This window comes from Helianthus annuus, chromosome 9 (assembly GCF_002127325.2).
Source record: "Helianthus annuus cultivar XRQ/B chromosome 9, HanXRQr2.0-SUNRISE, whole genome shotgun sequence".
NCBI classification, from domain to species: domain Eukaryota; kingdom Viridiplantae; phylum Streptophyta; class Magnoliopsida; order Asterales; family Asteraceae; genus Helianthus; species Helianthus annuus.
In genome coordinates, this window is record NC_035441.2 from 92,889,231 (window position 1) to 92,896,294 (window position 7,064).

The 7,064-nt window shown below is 38.2% G+C and overlaps 1 non-coding gene across 1 annotated transcript; it reads left to right on the forward strand.

The window, feature by feature from the left end:
- Positions 1-2,821: 2,821 nt before the first annotated feature.
- Positions 2,822-2,927, forward strand: LOC118482450. Its single transcript, XR_004868487.1, has one exon. It is a non-coding gene; the product is annotated as a small nucleolar RNA R71 (small nucleolar RNA).
- Positions 2,928-7,064: the final 4,137 nt, after the last annotated feature.

The following is a 7,064-nucleotide window of genomic DNA, read 5'->3' on the forward strand; positions in this document are numbered from 1 at the left end:
TTCTGAGCTCCACTTGCTTCACGGTTGGTGCATTCCCTCTTGAAGTGTCCTTTCTCCCTGCACCGAAAACAAGTAACTTTAGATTTGTCAAAACCTAAAGTAGAAACATTAACCTCACGAAGATCATCTCTCCCCGTTATCTGCTTAAATTTCTCAGCTCTCCTTAGCACGCTAGCCAAACACCACTTTATGTCCATCAACTCCATCTCTTCAGCGTCTATCTGGTCGTAGTCTTCTTTGGTTAACATTGGATTCCTGATACGACCTGCAACAAAACAAGTATAAGATTCCAAAACCATTCCTAATAAAGACATTTGACTTTTGGCAACTTCTTCAGAATAATCTTGATCATTTTCAAGATTTAAAACAATGTTGTACTGAAGTTTTCTCCCATTTTTCGTTGCTGAAATGTTTGGATCAAAAGACGGAAATGATGTGAAACTTGTTTTGCTGTTTGATCCTGATGATGAACCTCCAGGAGAATTCTTGGCATTGAAAGCAGTCTCTATTTTTGGAGATGGATTGGTAGATTTCGCGTTTACCCCTGCTTTGTAATACAATCCAATATCTTGTTAACCATCAAAATCTTTCATTCTAACAATCTTTCTCTGCTCCATTTCCTGAGCTTCTAACTTTTCAATGAATTTGCTCAATGTCAAGTCTTTAAACCCCTTTTTGTTTCTCAACATCATCAAAAACATTCCCCAAGTTTCATAGGGTAATGCATCAGCCAATTTTTCAATTAGTTCATCATTTGTTTTTGTGATGCTCAATCTTTTCATGCACATTACCAAATTACAATATCGTTCAATGAGTTCTTTTGTAGTTTCATTCTTCAATCCACGAAATAAATCAAACTCTTTCTTTAGAAGTGATTTCTTGTTTTTAACCATCTCTTCACTTCCTTTAAATTTTGATTTTAATGCTTTCCAGATCGAATATGAACTCCCATTATGCTGCAATAACACTAAAATATCTTCCTTTATGGCTTGGTGTAGCAAACTTAGCATCATTTTCTCGTTTTTGTATTTCTTCCTATCATCTCCAGTCAAATCTTTAATCGCAACCTCTTCATCATCGTCGTTCTTTGGTCTAACATACTTCGTTTCCACACATTCCCAAGCATACAAGTTTGTACCCAATTTTCAAACCGTTCTTGCCATCCTTTATATTCCTCGATATTCAATAGTTTGGGCGGTTTTTGCATTGTTCCCGTTTCGTTTTCCAACATCGTGTTTTGAACAATACTCATTGGGGTAACTGGTGTAGCGAATGCATTGAAAAATTCCTCGTCCATTTTCAAATTTTATCAAATTTCACAACAGCCTTTATAAGCGAAACCCTATGAACACAAAAGCGAAACTGTTCACACAAGCGAAACTTTTTGGATTGTTCTTTGAAGCGAAACCACTGAGTACGCACGAGCGGAACTACTTGATCCTTGAAGCGGATCTACTTGGTTCAGATAAGCGGAACAATTAAGTACGTATAAGCGAACCACCTAAGGTTCAAATGAGCGGACCTTCTTGGTATGGTGACACAAAAGCGAAAGTATATGTGTCTCTTGACGCGGAACTATCTGGTACAGAAGAGCGGAACTGTCTGTTCAAGCGGAACTCTTGAGCGGAACTTTGAAGCGAAACTACTGAACGTTGAAGCGGAACTTCTAAACTTATGTAACAATAAGCGGACCTAACACGTTCTTTGAAGCGAAACCTGCTGATGAAGTGTATCTAGAAGCGGAACTAACCCTGTCACAAAAGCGGAACTTTGGAGTGTCCGAAAAAGCGGAACCTATTCACGAGCAGTTTTGACCCATTTTTAATTCGAATTTTAACATCAAACTTTCCAGGGTTTGTCTATATCCTATTTCACACAATCCGTGAAATTTTGAGCTGATTTTGACTGGTGAAAATGTCTGAACTGAAGAAAGAAGGTGTAGAAGTAAGAAATCTTGACAAATTCCAGCTATTCTCTGCAGAACTCCTCCTCCTGAAGCTCTGATACCACTTGTAGGATCGTGTCTCGACCCGAACGAGTCGTTCAAATGAGTTTTCATCAATTACAGGTGCGGAAAACAAGTAATCAACGTAGAAACAGCTTGCAAATCACTTTAAACACCTTCCTGTATTGATTTAACACTGATTACATCCAAATCTCGATCCGGCAGCACTTCGGTACGAGTTTTCAAGAACCTTTTTAAATGATCTGTTTGTGAGACTATTTATAGGTCCTGAGGTTCGCTTGATTGTACATGACATACAAGCGAAACCTTTAGCTTGACATTCAAGCGGAACTAAATAACATATAAGCGAACCTATCCTATGTCACTATAAGCGAAACTATCAACTAAAACACATACACTCTCCTGTTTTCTCGTAAAACGTGCCCTGATATAACAATCTAAGACTAAGACTCGATACAAGACGAAGTCGACAGATGCATGCACCAACAGTTTTGTATACTAGTATTCAGGGTTGTAGGTGTTGCTTGGAGGACCCGGTGGTCGAGGACGTTTATTGAGGTAGTTCACCATTTCCATTTGGTTCTCCCCATCTTTCATGTAACTCTAGTTTTCATGTGGTCTGCCATAACTGAAGTCGTTTTTGTCAATGCAAGCTTCTTTATTTTCGTAGATAAAGCTTCGATTTGGGCTTGTACGGAAGTGGTTTCTTCCACTTGTGGGCCCCCGGGGCTATGGATTTTAGGCCCCTAGGAGTGTGCCATTGAAAACTATTTTGAGCAATTTCTTCAATTTGGTTGTAGATTTCGCCGGTCGTCGATTTCTAAGTAGAAAAGGGAAACTTGTTGCCATCACTCTAGACTATGATGTGGGCATTTTCTTAATAACTCCTTGAACTTTTCCATGTCTCGTACACAGATTCCCCATCCTCTTGAGAGTATGAGTTAATTTCGGTCATGAGTTTTGTGGTTTTAGCGGGAGGCAAGTGTTTGTAGATAAATTTTTGGGCAAGTTCATCCCAAGTGTGTACGGACCCATTTGGGAGGGTGTTGAGCCATGTCGTCCTTGAGTGAAAACGGGAACATACAGAGCCGGATAGCATCATTGGAGGCTCCGTTAATCTGAAAAGTGTCACATATTTCCAAAAAAGTTGGTAATATGTAAATGGGGATCTTCATCAGGTAGGACGTGAAAGATGACAGAATTTTGGAGCATTTGGATCAGGTGTGGTTGAAACTCAAAGTTGTTAGTATCGACATTAGGTGGGTTAATAATGGCGCTCCAATATTATCGACTGTAGGCCGTTGGTAATCCATGAGAGTACGTTGATCCACCATGGTGAGGTGCTAGGTCGAGACTTTTTGTAGGTTTTTAGCTTGGAGTCTTTTTCTTAGGAAGCGCTCAGGTTTTTCTAGTGGCACTTTTATGTCTTTGTCGGAGGTGGAGGTCATGCACCAGGTCGTATTTTCAGCAGGTTATACGGAATGCTATAAATTTCTGTGAACAAAAACAGAAAAGTGCTAATCAGTTAACAAGCACGGCCCCGTGTCTATATATGCACGACCCTGAGCTGTCGAGATAAAGTTTTTGTTTTCAGGTTCCCAGATACTGATTGGAGTGTCACGCCCTGGTCAAAGATAGTAATTTATAGCCCAAATTACCCTTAACAATGTGCTAGTGGTAGCAAGGGGTCGAACCACTAAGATTTTTTGGTTTGCGTATGGATGAGTTTGATTGTTAACAATGTCACAATTTATGAAGCTTGCAATTTGGTTAATTTGTTTGTTTAGTTGAAAAGAGTGTCGGATTGAACCGACGAGTTGATGTTATATTGATTAACTACTAAAACTTGACAATTTGGTTGCCTGAAAACTTGATTAAATGAATAAAACAATAAGTTGAGAACAAGGTTCACACCCGCTTCGGTAATTGAAGACCTAGGGTTCCTACACGTTTTAGATTCAATTCAAGTGTATATAATGATTAATGGATTTAATGTAGCATGGCTTAGGTGCCAATAGCTATCAACATCATAGACGACTGACCGCAATGCACTTCGTTACCAAGAACATGTAAATCCTACCAATAGGCATAAGTGCACAAACTCATTTCGCAAAGTCAAATTTTATCATCATTCAAAAATTCACAAATTCAATTCAAATGCATGACAATTGTCAAAAGTTTTAAATGCATAATACAATTTGTCACAAATCAAATCTCAAAACAAATGTTAAAACCCTAGAATCTTACAAAAACCTACATAAGGGTGAAACCCGAGAGGATTAACCGCTCATGACGAACAGAACACGATCACTGGATGATGAGAGCTTGAACATGGATATCTTGAAACCTTGATGATAAGTTGGTAATGCTTTTCCACTATTTTTCATTGTATTTTTTTTTTTGCGAAACAATACTAACAAATACTTCCAAGCAAACAACCTAGAATCGAATTTTCACAACTCGGGTTTAAAACTAAAAGGTTTAGTGGGTTAAAGGCTAAATGGGTTGGTCAACGAAAGGTTTAGGCTCAAAATTGGAAACTAAGGGGTTAATTTCGGATAATGTAAGATATAAAATGGTGTAAAAATAAAAGGTTTATCCTAATGTCTTAGTCATTCTTGTGCTCATAATTGGTCTATGGAGTTAAACGTATCAAAAATTGCAAGTTCTACAACATATGAACTTATGGCACACTCAAACAAAGAAACAAATAAATGTAACATGTAAAAATGGCTCAAACTCTCACATGGAAAGGGTATGATCTGTGATGTTCATAATATGACTAATTCCTTAGGCGGACTATTCCCGAATAACCACCCGCAATGTTCTATAAAATACTCGTTGAGCAGCCATCATGTTAATAATTGGAACTTGACCATGATAAAAGACCAAATGGATTGTGTAATCCCTCGTTGACTTTGTTAATCGTGTTTTTTAGAATGCTTTTTAAGAGGAAATTTTTGAAAATTTTTGAAAAAGTTCCCCCATCCCCACACTTGAGGTCAACATTGTCCTCAATGTGTAGAAATGAAGGCTTTTCAAACGCACAAAGGACGTGACACGAGCAACCTCCCAAACTTCACCCCGGTCAAAAGAAATATTCATACTACACACCACTTATTTACTAACTAATAACCAAAGCTATAAAGAAACATATGCACCTGGTTTTGCTTATTACTCGCGTGTTCATTGTTCTTCAATGAAAGTAGTCATCCTCACGAACATAGGTGTACCTACAAGTCTTAACCCTCGTGTAGAAGCAAGCTTCTCACAATAATCAAATCTTATTAGTTAATCCATTTTTACCATTTTTATCAAGAATTTACCAAGTCATGTGTTATTCAACTTTGATTTTATGGAAAAATATTTTACAACAACAACAAACCTAACTCACTTTCCTAGGAATAAGGGTTGCATTTAGCACATGCAACAAGCCCTTTTAAACCTCCTGATATCTCGGGAGGATGAGTAGGTCTCGTGTGGGTTATATAAGGAACACACCCACAAAGTTCATTTAACTACTAAATAAAATACAAAGATAAAGAAAATAAAAGAAAACTAAAAATAAAAGAAAAGAAAATACTAAAGATAATATACAACAAAGATACACATACCTTGCCCTATCTTTGGTAGCACTCGTTCGGGTCAACCGGCGGTTATGGCTGGTAAGGGTAATTGGTAAGGGTCGACATCATTTCGTTAAAATCATCGAGGGGGCCCCATTCGGCCGGTTGTGGCATCGGAATCGGAATGAAAATGGAGGCCATCCCTTGAGGCCAATGAACATCCGCTTGCACGGACTGGGGCTGCTGACGGAATGTTTCATAATCGGTCCATGGGCTGAATTACTGATATGAGCGCCCGCCTCATAATCCCGCTGATGTCTCTCCTGATCCTGCTGGAGATGGGCGTCATTAACCATCAACTGTTGGGTCGTGCCCAATGTCCTCCAATGCCTTTCCTCCAAGGCATTTTATCCAACCCGAAGACGCTCTTGCTCTTCTTCCCATGCCTGCCTTCGGGACAACTCTTATACCCTATGAGCCTTCTGCTGCTCCCAATGTGTCTGTTATAAGGCCCACCATTCTTGGTATTAGTCTTGGTATTGGTATTGGTGTTGGTTTTGGTTGTTGGCTTGGTTGGAATTTTGAGGATCCATTCGAATGGGTCCAAAAGATGGTGTAGGTGTAACACCCCGAAAATATAAAACTTTATATTAGAATTATAAAGTGTATAATAAACAAGAATAAGCTAACTAGGATAAATAACCCAGTTAGTTAGGAGTCTTGTAGTAACACACGAATGAGTTAAAAAGCCAAAGATATAAACTAGATAAGAGTGGAGGGGCCTAGGTTGTCAAAATTGAAACTTATATTACTAAGTTTAATAAAATAAAAACCAAACACCCCATTTGAGGGCCTGGTTCGATCAAAGGCAGGAGAAGGAGCGACCCCCACTCTCAAAACCCTAACATTCACCAAACTCTCAAATTGAAGGCTCAAACCAAGTTAAAATAGAAATCTGAACATAGATTCGTGATCACCTCGTCAAGGGGATCATAAGGTATGTCAAATTAGATTGTTTTGATTCAACCCAAATTCCTTGCATGTGATTGAAATCGAGTATTGAGCTTAAATATGCGTTGTAAAATTGAAATTTGGAAGTGATATAAGGTTTAGGGACAAACCTTAGATGATTTCTTGTCAAAATCTTGCATGATAATTGTAAGGTTCAAAATCACCATAGTGGGTGATTAATAAGTTAGTGGAACTTGACAAACACTAGGATTAAGACTCTTGTTCTAGTGTAAACTGAAATTATGAGATAATCTCTAAATTATTGATGTTAAAATATGTGTGTATTTGCTTAATTGAAGTCAAATTGGGTGAAAATTTCAAGTCATGAACTTGGTTTTTGTCATGTAGAAATCTGAACCGTTAGGTGTTTGATAAAACGCCTAAATGAGGGTTAAAATGTTAAAAGTTGGGTGAAAACGCAGATTTGACTATGTTAGAAAATAATGTGTTAAAGCTTACGAAAGAGTTCTAAACTTGTTATGAATTGAACTCTTTAGGCAAGGAATCCGGGACGTCAAGCG